The sequence below is a fragment of the Poromitra crassiceps genome (assembly GCF_964638095.1).
Source record: "Poromitra crassiceps genome assembly, chromosome: 6".
NCBI classification, from domain to species: domain Eukaryota; kingdom Metazoa; phylum Chordata; class Actinopteri; order Beryciformes; family Melamphaidae; genus Poromitra; species Poromitra crassiceps.
In genome coordinates, this window is record NC_139627.1 from 29,682,577 (window position 1) to 29,702,170 (window position 19,594).

The following is a 19,594-nucleotide window of genomic DNA, read 5'->3' on the forward strand; positions in this document are numbered from 1 at the left end:
CAGTCATTCAGAGGGCAGATAGACAGGCAGACAGACAGGCAGACAGACAGACAGACAGACAGACAGACAGGCAGACAGACAGACAGGCAGACAGTTAGCCTAGATTCACACCAGGCCCTATTCAGAAGCAGTGCTAAAGCAGCGCTTACAGAAGCTGAGTACCACGCTAAACCTGTCACACCAGAAGCACTCCCCTTCAGCACCTCGCTCAGCTTCTGTTCTATTTTTCAAGCATGCAGTGCACTGCACCCGAGCTGCCAGGTATGAAGTCAATGCAAGTTGTGAGCGGGGGGAGGGAGGGAGTCAACTTGCATTGACTTCATGCCTGGCAGCTCGGGTGCAGCGCACTGCACGCTTGAAAAATAGACCAGAAGCTGAAACTATCGCTGCAGCGTAGCTTCAGTGTGGCTTCAGCGTGGCGTGGCGTGCGGCTGGTGTGAACGGTCTCGCCTACAAAGACGCCGAAATGAAACTGCCATAGCGCTGTGTAGCTTCAGCGTGGCTTCGGCGTATGGTGTGAACGAGGGCTTACTTAGCAGTTCATCAGTCAGTCAGTGAATGGTACAGAATAGAATCAGTCCTCTCTGGCAATAGATAAGACGGCAAAGTAGATATACAGTAGTTCTGCATTTACACATGTGACATTGACATTTCTGTCTGTATCTTGGAGCTCTTTTAATCCAGTGTGTTGAAAGATTCTATACAAACTAGTTACATTGTCTGATATTAAATGGTGTAGCTGTTATCTCTGCAACACAAACCCTATCAAATAAACAATAAATAAATAAATAAACAAACCGTATGCAAAGGATCCGGTGAGTTTTTAAGTCTAGTAAACTAATAGAGCTGCCTAGTATGAGTCTCACAAAACCGGGTTAGTACAGCTACAGTACAAATCTGATCGGCACAGATGAAAGTAGAATAGATATATTTTGTTTGTGGACAAAGTGACTTACTTGTGGAGAGCAGCAGGCTGCATGTGAAGCCGGGTGTTCGCTCTGTGCTATGAGAGCAGCAGGCTGCATGTGAAGCCGGGTGTTCGCTCTGTGCTATGAGCAGCAGGCTGCATGTGAAGCCGGGTGTTCGCTCTGTGCTGTGAACTCAGCTGCACATTTGGCAACAGTGTAAATCAGAAGCAGGGCCTCTTGCTTAACCGTTGCATTGCCAGAGTAGCTATGTCTCTGCATATTTTAACCACTGCATGTTGAGATAATGGGTGATATTATGAACATGAAAAAATGCACCTATGGGAAGCATATTATTTGGGCTGTGAATAAGATTAGTCAGGGCAAGTTAAATGAATCTGTAGTTAACAGTTAACTCTAGATTTGAGTGAGAGTACAACCACAGTCTAAGAGGCCGTTCAGACCTGGCCTTAAACCGGCATCTCTCCACCCCAGCCTGATAGCCAAAATGAAAAAACCTTGAGCAAAAAGTCTTCGCCCAGCTCGGATAAAGAAATGAGGATGCTGGAGGAACATTCGCATCCAAATATGCTGTGAAAGGTACCAGAATATGATGGGGCGAGGAGGCACGACAAATTAATGTATTTTGAGAGGAAAACTGTGTTGGTGTATGTCTATTCAGAGAAAGAAACAAAGAAGTCTTGAATGTGACAGAAGTCAAATTTACACACTGCATCATCCATGCAGAGTCTTTGCTGCCAAAACAGGCCTGACTGATGGATGGACTTTGTACTTTCCATGAGAAATGTACCAGGAGTACTGTAGTAGAAATTGTCGTTATTACAGTCTTTCCAAACACGTGCGTGTGGTCATTGGGTTAGGCAGTACACGCACTGTTGGTTTCACTTGCATGATGGACAAAATCTGTTGTTTATTCTTATTCACTTTAAACCGAAAGGCATCTTTGTTTTTAGTTGGTTATCCAGGCTGCACCATCCTTGAGATAATGACCTGTTGACCACTTCATATGTTATTATTCCACATTAATGTAACATTTTAAAAGTAAAACATACTGCACCACGTCCCTGGGGTTCTCATTAAAGTGTTTTGTTTTTGGTATCACCATCACATCAATGGAGTGGAACTAAACCCCCAGTTTCTAATCAGAATGAAACATTTGTTTTGCTAAACCTCTCGTGAGGCCAACACGATACAGTGACCATTAGGTCATAATTAGCTGTATCAGGCTTGGCCATACTCAAGGCAGGGGGGGGGGGGTACTTGTACTTTTAAGAGTCATTTCTTCAAGTATGTATGTAATCTACTTTGTTACTTACTCTGGAGAAGATGATGCACCATGCAGCCATGGCGCATCATCTTCTCCAGAGTAAGTAGCGAAGCGGGCTCCCAAAATTGTGATGGACAGACAGACAGACAGACCCCGCCTACCCACCTACTGGCGCCATCGTGCAACTGTGCGCCATCAGCTCATACTACATCACAGTTGCTCGAGGGACATCACTGATGACATCACACCAATTGCTCGAGTGACATCACTGCAGTGGTGTTCCTAGTGGACATTGACAATCCAAAGGCCTGTAACAGTGACACCATGTTGCAGAGAGCCTGAGTAGCCTGGCTATGCAAACACTTGTGGAAAAGATTGGCATTTGAAAAAGCAATATAGTTAAAGCTTACATAGCATGTTCAGGGCTCTCAGGATGTGTAGAGCCATTTTGATTTAAACACATAAGCAATTAACCTCTTCCACTCCCGACCAGACACCAATTGTCTTTTTTAGGGGAGACAGGGGATATTTAGGGTGAGATAGCATGTCAACAGTATATGCCACACAGAAGTGGTAAACATCGCCTGTAAGCTGATGACACATTGGCTCAGTGGTTAGCACTGTTGCCTCACAAGAAGAAGGTTCTGGGTCCATCCCAAGTCCTTTCTGTGTGGAGTTTGCATGTTCTCCCGGTGTTCATGTGAGTTTTCTCCGGGTGCTCCGGTTTCCTCCCACCACCAAAAGACATGTATGTTAGGGTTAATACTCCTGTCAATGCCCCTGACCAAGGCACTGGCAAAAGAACTGGAGTTGGTCCCCGCGCGCTGCACTACGGCTGCACACTGCGGCTGCACACTGCTCCTAGTTCTAGGAAGATTCCTAGTAGAGGATCGGTCAAATGCAGATGAATTTCCCCGTGGGGATAAATAGAGGATAACTTAAAGAAAGGAGGATCCTGGAGTACTCAATTAACTGGAAAGTGATTTTTAATAAGGTGCAGTGACTAACGTTTCGACGCACAGCGTCTTCATCCAAGTTTTTTTTTTACTCTGATGAAGACGCTGTGCGTCGAAACGTTAGTCACTGCACCTTATTAACACCTTATTCCAGTGAATTGAGTGCTCCAGGATCCTCCTTTCTTTATCATACCGTCCTGTTCTGAGAGCACCGACCTCCCACTGCGGAGGGGCTGAAGCGCAAGAGACTCCTTCTACAGAGGATAACTTAACTTAACTTAAGCTGTGAACCTGAAGATTAATTTGAGATGCAGCCACCACTGTCAAGTTTTTTAGTAATAAATATGTAATAAGCATTGTTTTATTGTGTCTATTCAAATGTTGAAAGTTTAGAGTATTGGGTTTAGAACATTATGATTAAAAGTATGATGTCCATCCCCGTGCTTACATCTCATAAGTTGTTGCAGCAATTCTTGGTTTGATACCATTTGTTATTACACAGATTTGGTGCAAGATTTAACCATTTTTGACCACTCAAGAATTGATTAAAAAGATATTGTCAAAAATCCCTCCAAAATACCAGATTAAGACACCAAGGCCTTGAGGAACACGACAGAAAAAAATCATGCTGTGATTTCGTATAAAAACTTTTGACATTTGGAGATTTCTGTAAGAATTGCATTTTTCATCGCACATAGGTTACGCAAAAACCACGCCCTGTGCCCGCCTACGCAGCAGTCAAGCGCTGGGATTGGCCAGGAGCAAGTCTTTTGTCTTCTTTTGACAGCTGGAATCTCCCACACCACAAATCGCTGGGCAAGCAGCACAGCGATTTCATGAACCACCAACTGAATTGCTCTTGATAGCGGACATTGAAATTAATTATTAGTGTATTAACGCCAATGAAAACGTAACACAAGCTTTTAACACACAATCGATTTTTAAACATTTATTTCAAAACATCATTGTAAAATTCAGGCCTTTAGCCAAAGCTTCAATAACAGAGCTCAGCTGACAGTTTAACCTGCAAATGAAAACTATAAAAAATATCAAATTAAAAATACAATAGGCTACAGCACATAGGCCTAGCGACCCCTCCCCCCCCCCCCCCCCCCCCCCGCATGGTTTTTGCGTAAGCGATACGAAATCACGCGTCTGCCTTAGAGCAGTGGTTCTCAACTGGTCTAGCCTCATGACCCACATTTTTCCTTAGTAATTAGGTCGCGACCCATTATTTTTTAGGCCTATATGCTTTTTGAAGACCCAGATTGGGCGGCCTGCGGTCCGACCCTTTACCCAGAGCCGAACGCTTTAAAGACCCAGACTGGGCGGCCTGCGATATGATGTGATATGATGGAGGTTCCCCCCTGACCATAGCTAAATATACATACATATGATGATATATAGATATGATGGAGGTTCCCCCCTGACCATAGCTACATATACATACGATGATATATACATATGATGGAGGTTCCCCCCTGCCCATAGCTACAGCACATCAAATCATGTGATATGATGGAGGTTCCCCCCTGAACATATACATATGATATATACTGTACATATTATGGAGGTTCCCCCTGACCATAGCTACAGTACATCAAATCATCTGATATGATGGAGGTTCCCCCCTGACCATAGCTACATACTGTACATATGATGATATATACATATGATGGAGGTTCCCCCTGCCCATAACTACAGTACATCAAATCATCTGATATGATGGAGGTTCCCCCCTGAACATATACATATGATATATACTGTACATATGATGGAGGTTCCCCCCTGACCATAGCTACAGTACATAACATCATCTTATATGATGGAGGTTCCCCCCTGACCATAGCTACATATACATATGATATATACTGTACATATGATGGAGGTTCCCCCCTGCCCAAAGCTACATCAAATCCTCTGATATGATGGAGGTTCCCCCCTGACCATAGCTACATCAAATCATCTCATGATGGAGGTTCCCCCTTGACTATAGCAACATATACATACATGATGATATATACATATGATGGAGGTTCCCCCCTGACCATAGCTACATCAAATCCTCTGATATGATGGAGGTTCCCCCTTGACTATAGCAACATATATACATACATGATGATATATATGATGGAGGTTCCCCCCTGACCATAGCTACATCAAATCCTCTGATATGATGGAGGTTCCCCCCTGACTATAGCAACATATACATACATATGATGATATATATGATGGAGGTTCCCCCCTCACCATAGCTACATCAAATCATCTCATGATGGAGGTTCCCCCCTGATGCGCATTTAAGTGAAATCCCCATTCTAAAAACCCCATTGACTTCCCCCCGTAAGATCCATGGATGTATATAATGTATTAAAGGGAAGTCCGGGACTTCCGCCTTCTGGACTCATGAGAAGACCCATCGCTGCGGGCGAGAGGTGGGCTACTTGTGTTTACTTGTCCTCTTCAACTTGATGGCATAAGAAGATAATGTGGCCATATGGCACCCTCTAGTGTCCTACTCTGTTATGACTAGAATGTGATAAAGTGGTGTGATTCTCATGCACTTTGCCCCTTTAAAGATCTCTTAAAGTCATGTTTTAAGATGTAGGCCAGTGATACTCAACTGCAGCCCGGGGGGAGGATGTGGCCCGCGATAGGGTGCAGAGTGGCCCCCCGACCATTTCCTAACTCACAATTGAAAACTAATGTTAAATAAAGTTTGACTGAGCTGCAGCTAAATTGTCAAATATGGCTGTCTGCTCGCTGCCCAGGCACTTACAGTATATGTACTTAACTAACTTAACTTAACTAACTATCCTGTGTGCACAAAATTGTGAGACTAAACTCTGGCTGACACCGTAAAAACATACAATCCGCTACAGAAAGATTTATATTCATATTTGTTTATTAATTGGCCCCTGGCCTCCTGTCATTTTGCAAAAGTGGCCTCTGGGCAAAGCAAGTTGAGTATCCCTGATGTAGGCTATATAACATACTTTGGCTAATTGGGTCTGATATTAGCCTGGTATCCAGCCCTTCTCCACCACTGATTCGGTGAATGCTCTAAAAACTGTAGAGATCGTTGTGGATTTCAGGAGGACCCCAGCCCCAATTGCTCCCCCCATCATGCGCGACTCCTCAGTCAACACTGAGTCATTCAGGTTCCTATAGGAACCATAATCTCCCAGGACTTCAAGTGGGAGGACAACATCACCGCCATCACAAAAAAGGCCCATCAGAGGTTGTTCTTCCTGCGGCAGCTAAGGAAACACAAACTGCCATAGAAAATGTTGGTCCAGTTCTACACGGCCATCGTGGAGTCCATCCTCACCTCATGCATCACTGTCTGGTTTGCTGCCTCCACCACCAAGGACAGAACCAGACTGCAGCAGATCATCCGAGCAGCCGAGAAAACCATCGGCTGCAACCTGCTGTCTCTGTACCACTCCAGAACCAGGAAGAGAGCTGGAAAGATCATCAAGGACCCCTCCCACCCCGGCCACCACCTGTTTCAAAGACTTCCATCCGGGAAGAGGTTCCGGTCCGTCAAGACCAAAACCTCACGCCATCTTAACAGCTTCTACCCCATGGCTGTGAAGCTCTCCAACAAGCCTCCTGCCCCCCATTGACTCTGTGTGTGTCTGCCACACATCCACAGGGGAGCCCACCAACCAAATCCCCCCACCCCCGACTTTGAGTCACACACACACACACACACACACACACACACACACACACACACACACACACACACACACACACACACACACACACACACACACACACACACACACACACACACACACACACACACAGCCTGATACCTCACTGTCCCTCAAATCCTGCTAAATGCACAACATGCTTCTCTGTCAATACCTGGCTGTAACCCAAGGGTTCCCAAACTTTTTTAGCTCGTGACCCTATACTACTTTTATGTCACAAAGATCTAGGGACCCGAGACATTCAAATTCCGGTACACCATCGATAATATCATCAGTGCCATCGTCAGTGATGTCACATAGTATGCTTATTTCCCCCCACAGAATTCTGACTTTAATCTCAAAACTCGATCTTCTTTCTCAAAATTCTGACAGTAACTCGGAACTCTGACTTTAATCTCAGAGTTCTGACTTTATTCTCCGAGTCCTGATTTAAAGTTATAATCTCAAAGATTTTCATCTAAATAAAAAAAATTAAATTAAGAATCACTCGCAATGTTGATTGAGGCTATGGTCTATTGATGGAAGCCTTTGCCGTATAGACGGTTTTCACCAGAGCGCAACCCCACAGCACTTCCTTTTTCTCAGCATTCGGCAAACTGCAGAAATATTCACTCGACATCGTTACTTTTGTTTTCCGCTCGTATAGACGGTTTTCACGGAATGGTCGTCCTGCACTTGAATGTTTTTTTCTTCTTTTATGTCCATAGCAAACGCTGCAACAGGAAGTGAGCGGGGGTTCAATTTAGAATGTTTTTGTTGTCAAGTTAAAACCGTCTATATAGTGACATTATGTGACATTAGTAATGTCGCCATAGGTGTCACCCAAGAGAACAAAGCTGAAATCTTAGTGATTATCACTTTAAACCAAACTCAGAACATAGGTCAATGCTCAGAACTAAGATTTTTTTTTGTTGTTCCCAGAAACAGCGGCAGAGTGATGAGCTCTCACTTCTTCCTCCTCTCGGCCCCCTCGATTCGCCTCTTTACCTGGCTCTGCCTCATCATCTATCCATATATATGATCTATCTCTGCCTCTGGTGCATGCTCATCATGGTGAAACGGTCAACCTCCAATGAAAACATGACGCCTCCCTCCACGTATCGCGCTTTTTTTTTTACTCTCCAAAAGTTCCCGGAAGTAAGGTTCTGGATTAAGCAGCGCTGTCGAGTTGCAACAAAATGAACAGTTTGTGATGTACTTTGACAGGGTCCGACGTTTAAACAATCAAATTGTAGCCTTTATCAGCTTTATTTTAGCATTCAAAAGTAGCGCGAGCCCCCTTCCTGGCTATTCATTGGCTACTGAGTCACGCATTTTAGAAATCCACTGGCGACTGGCGTACTCGATTGCTCTGGCTGCGTCTAGCCAGAGTGCGTCTAGCTAGCCGGAGATACAGAAAGCTCGTCCATTTTGCCTTCAGAATAAAAGCGTAGGCTACATGTGTATTTTGAAGTTTAAATACTCATTGAACTACATGTAGCCTAGCTACTGTATGGTAACCTGTATGGGGCTTTGGGGCAGTCACTACTCAGGAGCCATATATATATATATATATATATATATATATATAGAGGCTATATATATATAGCCTCTCTCTCTCTCTCTCTCTCTCTCTCTCTCTCTATATATATATATATATATATAGGCTATATATATATATATTCGGTAGGACCGAACATTGGATGCTGTTTTGAGATTGCGCTTGAGATTGCGCATAAATTTACATCATGAACATCATGCTGCTTTGAAGAAGAATCTGAATTATTTTTTCCAGCCAGTGGAGTCGCGTCGCCCCCTGCTGGCCAGCTTCACTTGTCAGACCTGGAGGTGCAACGGGTGCAACACTGCAATATATTTTGAAGATCCCGACCGGAAGGTGTATTCGTATATCCGGTGTGGCTTGACACTGAGTGGCGACACCGCGAGAGTATTCGAGGCCAGCAGCAGCAGCGTAGCAGAGCCCATGAGCAGCACTGCGGTACATGCGGCTGTTCACCCTCTGCTCCCCCCTGCCTGCCTGCCTGCCCTGCGTGCTATTCATTTCCACCAACAGCAGACGAGACGCTTGTGCTTAGACGTGAAACTGTGGAGAAGATTTGAACGGATCCGAGAAGGCTCACTTTCTTTCGCTCCACAAACCGTGAGTAGGCTACGCTGTTTACGCATTTTTGTGTGTGTAACGTTTTTAGTGCGGCGGGTGATCAAACACCGATATGCTTGTGTTCCGGGTGTGTTTATGTAATAGTAACATCCCCCGCCGAACATTGCCCGACAGGATGATTCACTGGTCAGAAAAACGCACAATAGCTATCCAAAATATTGACTACCTCCGTGTAGGCGTTGTTGGATTGTCTTCCATGTAGGCAACACGACTGTTGGATTTATGGCTGTCATCTTCACTCTCCACTATCTAGTCAATGCTGCCTGTGAAGGTCTAGCCGGGGTCGGGGAGACCGCATCATGTACAGAGATAGCCTCCACCACATTAACCCGATGTTAACTGTTCACATTTAGATGATGGGGGGGGGGGGGGGGGGGTAGAGACACATTGAGTTATTCTATAGAAATGCACTGCTGTGTACAAATCAGCTCTCCTGTCCTGAGTGTACAGAGTATTGCAATATCACCGATGAACCATGCATGATTTTTGAGCAGAGCAGAGAAAATAAACACTAGGCTGAATAATGTAGGCTACACAGTACATTGAAGAGGTACGTATGCAGTCCACTAGGTTGACGTTACTTTGAAGTGCCGCTGCTCTCTTGTGAAGGTTAGACTTCCAAAATGTACTGTTTTTTTAATTGTCCTTTATTGATAAAAATATAATAATAATAATAATCTGCTGGAATATTGAAAGTCAGCAGCGGATAAAATGATTACTTACACAGTTACTTGCCAAGGGAATGCAAGTCAAATTAAGGATGAGTTTTGTGATTCCCTGCATCTGGGACATTTTTGAATCCAGCTCTGAGACTTTAACTCGTGATGACATTCAACAAAGCAGAGTGGTGATAATAACCATTCACATTCCATCCATAATCCCATTCACATTTATTCCACTAAGGGAAAGACCCTGCCAAGGCTTTTAAAGTAGAAGTGGAGTGTGAGATTCGGTTCAAGACATGGTGACAGACACTTGCATTTTCTCTTTTCAAGAGCTTATTCAGCGACAGCATAATTGCATCCACTTGCAAGACAAAAATGTGGGAAAAGCAATTTTGCAGACAAACCCTTACAGTTTCTTTTAGAAGAAATGACGTAGAGTGAATTTGTTCGCAGAACAGTGATGTGGCAAAGGCACTTTTGCTGATTTGCTCAGTTGAAGGGAGTAATTGAGTTCTTGGCAAAATCCTACAGCAGGAGTCAGCTAAAAATGTCCGTTGTCAGGGCCGGTGGCAAGCTTAGGAAATACTATTCAGACTCATCACACTTTGGATGAAACATGCCAGGTAGCATGTCGCTCATAATATCAACAAATTGTACATTAAAGGATCCTTCTCACTTACACCTGTTAAAGCCCCCCTCCAGTGTATTTCACCAAGTCTGGGATGATGGACAGTATTTACCGTGTTTTTCAAAGTGCTGTAATCACGCACGCTAACACAGTAATCACGGTAACACGGTTTTAATGATGATTCAAATTTGAAATGGTATTACTAACCGCCAGGAATTTGATCACAGTTGATCATTAGACCGGTAATGGTTTCATCACCTAGTTCAGAGAGGAGAGAAGAGTGCAGGCCTGGCCGGCCACTGAGGATAACAGGGCAAACTGAGCCCGCCTGTGTCTGTGTTTTTCATGTCTGCAGTCTCCTCTCCTCTCTCTGGAAACCTGCATTGGCTCTAGCTGTGTGTGTGAGCACCATGCAGCAGCAGAGGACAGGCCGCGCTGAGGCTAACGCTAATAAATCGCTGCTGGCTGTCAACACGAGGAGGAGAGCCCTGGTCTCCCTTAACCCTATAATGCCTGACTGGAGGCAGGCAGCAGTCACAGCCGTCACCTCCACACACGCCCCGATGTGGCCATTAGCGACTTCTGTCCTCCATCCATATGTTCCCTCCCCTGAGGACCATGTCATTTGAGCTGCCATGAGTGCATCATCGCTACGTCGTGCTGACATGACGCCTGTGCTCATTCTAAGCGTAAAAGGACAGTGGGTTTCCTCTGTGTTTGCAGGCTGGTGGGTGCAGATGAGGTTTCATATTTGAAGAGAACCAGAGGGGCTCAATGTCTGTGTCTCCTCTGCTCTCTACGTACACCGTCGGCTGGCTAAAGGGCCTTTTACTGGCTCATGCCAGTGCGACTATTCTCGCTGACCGTAGACAAATGTCAAAATACCCACGTTTATATAATTGCTCCAGATTGTGATGGCGGAGCCTCTGAAATGCAGACAACCTTCAAGAAAAGACGTCTCGTTTGACACTTTGTTTCCGGTCACTGTCTGTCTGGGAATCTTTTGTGTGATACGCGTCGTTCTCCTTGTGTTATAAGCTAGAGCGGTGTTTTTCTGTTTTTGCCTGTCATGTTGTCAGGAGTTCTGATGTTTGCAGGGTCCAAAATGAACACCTGCCACGTGCCAAAATGTGGGCAAATGTTCAATTTGGCGAGCGGAGCACCTGCTACACTGGCCAGTAAGTGTTTGCGAACAAAAGATTAGAATGCAGCAGACTATAGGCTGGATGAAATGACATGGCTCCAGCTGCCTTCTTGGATGTTTTCACTTTCCCCGGCATGTAGTGTGGCAAAAAGCACCAGCACAACACAAGGCTTCCTCTACAACAGTCTCAGGCTGTTTCCATCAAGTTGGTGGGGCCAAACAATATGGTCTTGCTGTGCTTTCTACCTGGCTGGCAATTCTTTCATTTCAATTCCCATTACTATGAACATTTGTCATATACAAATCAATAAAGTATAATGTGGTGTAAACTAAAGCATGCTGCCTCCAGGGAACGAGCTGCTACAGTGTTCTAGTTGCAAATGAACATATCGAGTGACTGGCACTCTTCCTCTCTGCAATCCTGATGGCCTGGCTGCACCGGCCCTCTGGCTTCAGACTGGTTAAGATATGCAAGCATATTATGATCATTTTGCATCTCTCTTAAGATGGTACACGCCGAATCTGATTGTACTACTGAGTCAGAGGCGGTTTCAGTCATGTGGACGGACAATTATACTTTTTTCTTCCATTTTCCAACTGCTGTAGAGATTTGAGAGATTTGTGAGATCTCTGTTGTGTGGGAGGATTTAAACGTTTCTTTCTTCTAATAGGTTTATTTATATGTAGGCTATTTGCTGTAGGCTAAATCTCCCTTGACAAATTTCCATGCAACATGTCTTGTCACATGACTAGAGCCAGTGTCGGTGACCTTCTGTGTAGTCTCGCTGGCCAGCCTCCTCTCCCTTCCGTCCGAGGAGTCTGGCGCCGCAGGTCTCCATAGTGGGATTGCGATGGGCGGTGCTTAGCGGCAGTGCCCCTTAGCGGCAGTGCCCCTGTTTCCAACAATCCAACTTGCCGTTTTCAGCGTGTAGCAACGAGCTAGCTATTTAGCGTTGTTGTTTTCACTGAGGCGGCAGGGCACTATTTACAGCGATTGTCCAAATAGTCAGTGACTGGAAGTCACGACTGGTGAGCACTCTCAAAAGTTTCAAAAAGTTACGGTGCACGGCGCAAAAAATAACAGAGGGACAAAAAACCAGCACTCAAAATAAATCCTTGAAAGCCTTCCTCAGCAATGCTGAGGAAGGCTCACGCCGAAACGTTCATTGTCATTGCTGCTTGAAGGTAATAAAATAACCCAAAAGGATTTATTTTGAGTGCTGGTTTTTTGTCCCTCTACTATTTACAGCAACACACAGGGAGGAGGGAGCGGAAGCCGCTCTGATTGACATGGTCGGAGCCAATGACAGAGTTTGTAATAAGCCGTGAGCGGACATCCGGCTGCCACCGAAACAGTCGCTCCAATGGGAGAGCAGCTGTAGAGCAGGGGAGGGTTTATCCCAGTTATGGAGACCTGCGGCGCCAGACTCCTCGGACGGAGGGGAGAGGAGGCTGGCCAGCGAGACTAGCTTCTGTGTAACTGAACACACAACACAGTATCATGTTAAGATTTTCTCCATCTGATTTTTTCTCTCAAAATGTTTAAACTGTTTAAAAAGCACTTATGATCTCTTTAAAAATGAATGCATTGCTTTTTAGAGGAGCATCTCCCTAGACTCCACTGGCACTAACGTGTCTACCACTGGCCACTTACATGTTTTGTATGGCGGCTGCTCCTGTATCATATGGCAATGGAAACCCCTGCAGTTGTGACCTGGCCCTCTTGATCTCCGAGGTACAAATGATGTTCTGTTGTCTTCTGAGCACTTTTACTGGAACACCTTTGACATCTTCTCCTTATTGAGAGTGTAGTTTTTGAAGTATTACATGGTCTTGCATCATCCTTGATTCTGACACTCCTGTCAGCCTCTGGGTCAGCCTGCACAATATATTGTTTCAGCATCGTCATCGCAATGCGCACATGCGCAATATTCACATCGCAGGACGTGCAATGTCAAGTAAGGCAAATCAACCCGGCACATCATGCTACAACTTTTTTGCTGCTTGATACAAATGGAAAACTTGCATGGTTCTCATTTTCTGTGAATAATGTACAATGTATAGCTGTCTGATGTAGGGATGTTCATCAATTATCGAAAATCGATAATTGATCGTTAAGGAATTTAATCGATCATGTGGAATTTTGATCGATTATTGTTATTATTTTTTTTTATTTTTTTGCGGACTAGGTTTGGGTGGAATTCGTTCCTCCTCGCCCCACTCCATTGCACAGCCGACTAACGTGAGGTGGAGCTTCATATAGTCTCTAGTTTTCTGGCTGGGCACGGTCCTTTGTGCCAACAAAACAGTTTTAAACATGGGGAATTCACACCAGCATGCGCCGGGGACACAAACAAACACACCCAGCGGCCTGCGGACCTCAGTGAGGCTCAGGCCTGTTGATTTGACTCTTGTGCTGTCAGCTAAGCTGGAAGACGCCGATTGCCTTACATCATGTAACCTGACATGTAACATGTTTGTTTACCTGGCCACAGCGCTAGTGTCTGATATTCTTACTACACAGCGGCATCGCCATTATAGCTGGCCGAGAACGCGCAACGTTATTACCAGACCAGAGTAAAAAAAAATATATATATATATATTATTATTATTATTATTACGCTATCGATAATCGATAATTGATCGTTAATTTTCACGATTTTCGATTATGGAAATTGTTCAAAATGAACATCCCTAGTCTGATGTAACATAATTTACTCCGATTTAAGAGTTTGTTAAGAGTAGCATATGTTACCTTGCCAGTTTTTGTGACTCCAAACTGTAGTTGGGATGCCTCTGGAATTGTGCTAGTGCTAGTCTATTTTAGCTTAGCCTGGCTCATAGCTGGTAACAAGCTTTTCACTAAGAGTCCAGACCAACTCTGGAGTGGAGAACTGGCACATACATATACATATCGCAATCTATATCGCAAAAACCAAATATATTGCAATGTCAGTTTTTTCCAATCAAGCAAGTCCTAGCCTCTCCACCTTTTTATCGAAACTTTTTAGGGATGCACGATATATCGATGGCAATCATATCTGTAGCGGCAGATGTTAGTCATTTTTTAACATATCCGCATCGGTCCGATGCAATGTTAATATCGTTTATCGGTATCAGCCAACATGTTCACATTGAGAGGAAACAATGCGGTAAATCTATGCTTTATGGGCTTTTCCCAATGTTTTGGAAACAAAGAAATGCATTCCTTTTTCAAATTCACAGTGTTTACACGTGTTTTTCACTATCATCGATCATCATTGATCATGGATTAATCATGCCCATCATGGCTTTAGTAAACCCCCATATCGTGTATGGAATGGTATTGTGAGATGAGCACATGGCCCCATCCCTATATGGCTGTATAAAAACAAAGTCATTTCTGCACACGTGTATAAAGTGATATTGTGGTGGTTTTACCAGGCTGCTCTATGTGAATTAGAATGCATCAGAAGCATCGCAGCCTAAGTACGGGGGTGAGGGGTCAAGCGCATACGTTTATCTATGGTGTACTGCACAGATATAATGATGGTGTGAACAAAGCAGGCAGTGTCTCTCCAAGGCTGTGTGCTCTGCTCCATTCATACTACATCTACACAATCCTTAGCTTTGATCTATACATGTGTTAAAACATGCTATAACTGGCAACAAGTTACGCCTTTTGATGGAAATAAATAGGTTTCAGGAAGAACATTGGAAATCCTCCAAAGGCAACCCGAATCACCTGGCCCATATCTGAAGCTTGATGGTGAGAAAGTGAGGATACTAATCTGTCCTCCTATGTGTTATGATGTGTTGTTATGTCTACTGCTTTGCCTGTTTTGTTTTTGAAGCTCTTCCTGGAGACGAGCAATAGTAGAGCAGCTGGCTCTGCTGTTCTGGTTGCAATTTACACATTTCTCCACAGAGGGGATAAAGAAGACCCAAGATGGATGACAAAGCAAACGTCTCTCCCCTTTTATCAACACCCAGCGGGGGGGGGGGGACCAGAGCCAACAACAACTCTAATTATGTTACCTCATGCGGCGAGGACGGGTTTTTTCATTCGTTCAAGAGATTTGCGGGATACAAATGCTGCAGGTGGCACTATTTTTCAAATCTCCCGCTGAGGTAGCTGCAGGGAATTCATAAGAAGAAGAGCGCACGGCCAACCTATCACGCAGCCCGTGAGTCACTCAGCTTTCTTAAGGCACAGCGTGATGATAACTGCAGGTCCCTCCCGCTCCATACACAACAAAAGAAAGGAGGAAGCCATGTGACATGGGCAGATGATGCGGGTGGCCCACATGGGAAGCAGCTCCCTTTTGCCTTTGTTAGTGCTGTACTCTACCCTTTTTTGTGATACATTTTTTATCGATTTACATTTTTCCAACATACTAAAAAAACAGATTCACTCAGAAAATAAATAACCCCCCTCCACGCAGGAAACACCCGCAAACAAACAAAGATATTATTAGAACATTTTACAGTCTCCACCACGCAGCAAATAAAAGACAGAGGCAACCTACAGTAGCTATCATGGAGATGTCCATGGTACTCTACCCATTGAGCTAAAGCACCAAACCATTGTCAACCTTTCTGCTGAAGGAATGTCTGGGTTTTCACTGGAACATATCAGAAGCTCAAGAGGATTTATATGTGGCAATGTCCTGGCCTAGTGATGAGCATGTTCCAGTGCAGGAGGGAGGGCTGTCATCGGGGGGATGGAGTGGAGGTGGTGGTGGCGAGGGTTAGGGGTTTGTAGGTGGTGGTAGTGGTGGGGGGACGGACGGCATGACCCAAGCTTGCGTGACTGAGACATTCTGCAGTCCCCTGAGGGGGGCCACATCAGTGCGGCCCCATCGCCCCCGTCACTAAGTCGCAGCGAGCAGGAAACCGCAGGTTGCAGACATTCTTCCTGCAGAATACATTGGGATTGTGAGCCGCTTACCGTCACAGAATGCATGACTCTTTCATTTGGAGCAAAGGCAAAACCTCGCAAGAGAAAAACAAACCAAAAAAACACTTGCCATCATGTGAGACTCGTCGTGTGAAAGCGAGGGCACAGGGCAGTCTAATTTTGTTAACGCAGTTTTGTAACCTCTTTCATAACCTCGTGCAACATCCACTTGAGATGAATCCTCGGCGAAAATAGAAAATAGGGCTAATGCACACGCCAGACGAGGTTAGCATCCAAGCGTGAATGTGACATCACGGTCAATGGTGTACACTGTGCACACACGCACACGCACACGCACACACACACACACACACACACACACACACACACACACACACACGCACACATACACATTACACACACACACACTGGTAGTTGGTGTGGAGGGCAGCACAGGGCATAGCTGTGCGAAGTACTCACTGGCTCAACACAGGACTGTGCATTAATACTGGCCCTCTGTAGTAGAAATCTTTAAGAAAAACATCCTCGAGAGATTATCATCTGCTTTTCATTCCTTGAGCAAGTACATGATGGAGGATATTTTAGTGCATGTTTGATACAATGCAACATTTCGCTCAATTCTAGTATGCCGTTTAAAAAACTAAAAAGAGCAGCCATATTGTAGTTTGACATGTGCGACCGTAGCAGGAAATAGTGTGTGGAACTAGGTTATTGCAGAGAGACTGAACGCTTGAGTCACTCTGATTAGTGTATAGTTGTTGCTGGGTTCAGATTTAGCCATGCCCATGTGCTGTATGTATGTATGTATGTATGTATGCGTGTGTGTTATCCCTTTTCCATTTGTGTACTGTAGTGCTGAATGGCATCTTAAAGCAGCATGGGTGAACTACTTTTGGAGGTGTTATTTATCTCTTGTCTTGCACCTTGCAGGGAGTGTGACTGTGAACAACACAAGGAGTCACTGTTCTCAGCTGATTTGCATGAAATATTACAGCTAACAGGGTTTTTGCTGGCGTCGTATGGGCTTTTGGGGGTGACTACACACCTGAGACTGAACTCATGGAGCAATGTGTTTTTAAATCCCCAACGTGTAGAAATCTGCTGATTAGCAGCAACGGCACCCTCTGCTGCCACAAGTGCTAATTACAGAATGCTAACTATGCTACCTGTTTGTGCGTTTAGATATCAGCATTATTTTACTGTTTCTGTTTGTCCTCTCTACTTTGCTACCCTCTCTGCAGTATTTATTTATAACTGATTAACTGGAAGAAAAGTAGCTCCAAATATCCCCAAATGTTGTCGATTTGTTCTATTCAAGAATAGTGCCTGTGAGAAATGCACTGCTGGACTGATTAGGTTTAAGCCACACCCCACTCGTTATTAAAACCCTCACGCACCTGCTAGTTTAGTCCGTGCATATTACTCCCTGAGCGCACTCCCTTAACTACCTCGTGGTCCGCGAGTTGGTTATCATTCTTCATTGTGTGACAGTGTGTGCGTCGCTTAGAATGTGAGTAGCCTACAAACCTGTGTAGCAGTTACAGTATGACTTAGTATAAGTTACAGTTGTATAGTAGTTTGCTGTGTGACTAGTTCCCTGTAGCTGTCGAATTGTTTTCCGACTATATTTCATGATGATGGTCATTGAAATTCCATGCATGCAAGTATTGTATGTAGACTATATACAGTCGAAATTGATGCCTGTTATAGTTAATATTTATGAGTATTTTCATTTAATGGCATAGCAATGTTAGTTAAAGTAGGATAGTAGCTACAATCATCTTCTTGACGAGCATGGCTTATAGCAATTAATAAGAATTACGGAAAGGAATGTGGTCAATGCTGCCGCCATGTGGGCATAAGTTGTAATTGCGACTTAATTTCTTTGATGGGAAGAGGGCTTGTTGTAGCTGTGTACTGTCATGTATCTTTCTGATATTCTTGAGGCTTGTGATATTATTTAGATTCTGGATTATTGTGCTATACTCAGTTACATTATTTTAATAATTACTTAATTCAACTTGTATTGTATTTTCCTACAGAAACCACATGCTCAATCACATGCCAGACTTTCAAGTTAATAAACAAGTGAACAAGACCGTGGTGGTTGCAATCTCTAACCGGAGTGCATAGACAGTTGACTACAACCAGTATTTCAGCATCCGCACACTGAATCGCACAGTGCCGCTAATCAATCTGGGTAACAGGATAACAACCGATGAACACGTTTCACTTCCTATACTTCTTCACAATATATATATATATATATAATTTTTTTTACTCTGGTCTGGTAATAACGTTGCGCGTTCTCGGCCAGCTATAATGGCGATGCCGCTGTGTAGTAAGAATATCAGACACTAGCGCATGCCGGTGTGAATTCCCCATGTTTAAAACAGTTTTGTTGGCACAAAGGCCCGTGCCCAGCCAGAAAACTAGAGACTATATTAGTGCTGCACGATTTGGGGAAAAGGTGCGATTAGCGATTAGGGTGGACAATATTGCGATTGCGATTGTGATTGCGATATAATAAACAAGAGGTATCTAGGGATGTGCCGGCATGAGTTTTTGACGGTATGATAACCTTGGACAAAAATACCACGGTTTCACATATCACAGACTAAAATACATGAAATATGTTACAATTTAAAATATATTAAAACTAAAAAAATAAAACAATTTGAAATTAAATTATCTTTACAAAAAAATAAAACATTTTGAGACATTTGCCTGTCCCAAACATGTAAAAAAGAAACACCAGTCAAATAGAAACTGCACTGTGTTACAGCACATAGAAGATGGCTCAGCAAAGTTGCAAAGTTAGTTACATGTCTGTCCAGCAATACTAATGAATGATACACCCCGTTTATTTATTTTGTAGCGACAGATGGCCTTAAACGCCACACTCACGTGACGCTTCTTGAGAGAGAGAGGTGAGAACGTGCATCTGCAGACTTTTAACGAGGGACCATGAAGGCGTCATGTGACAGGCTAGTTAGCTAGCCTGGAGGTGATGCTGCCAGTGCTGGCAGCTGCGACAGTGTTTTGCTATCAACCTTGTTAATCTCGTTATATTCATCATCACAGCGGGTCATCCCCACTGAGTACTTAATCGCGCACTAGTTCTGCATAAGCACCTGCAGCTCTCTCCTTATTTTACTGACGTTCTCACTGATCACATGGCTGTTTACATGCGTTTCTGAACGAACGGCTAGCTAGTTATTAGCA

At 44.2% G+C, this 19,594-nt stretch overlaps 1 protein-coding gene across 1 annotated transcript in view; it reads left to right on the forward strand.

Moving 5' to 3' along the window:
• Positions 1-8,863: 8,863 nt before the first annotated feature.
• Positions 8,864-19,594, forward strand: part of adarb1b (adenosine deaminase RNA specific B1b) — a 240,448-nt gene continuing 229,717 nt past the window's right edge. Inside the window, exon 1 of the mRNA XM_083638553.1 lies at positions 8,864-9,011. The gene's annotated coding sequence lies outside the window, so the exon portion shown is untranslated. The remainder of the gene's footprint in view (positions 9,012-19,594) is intronic.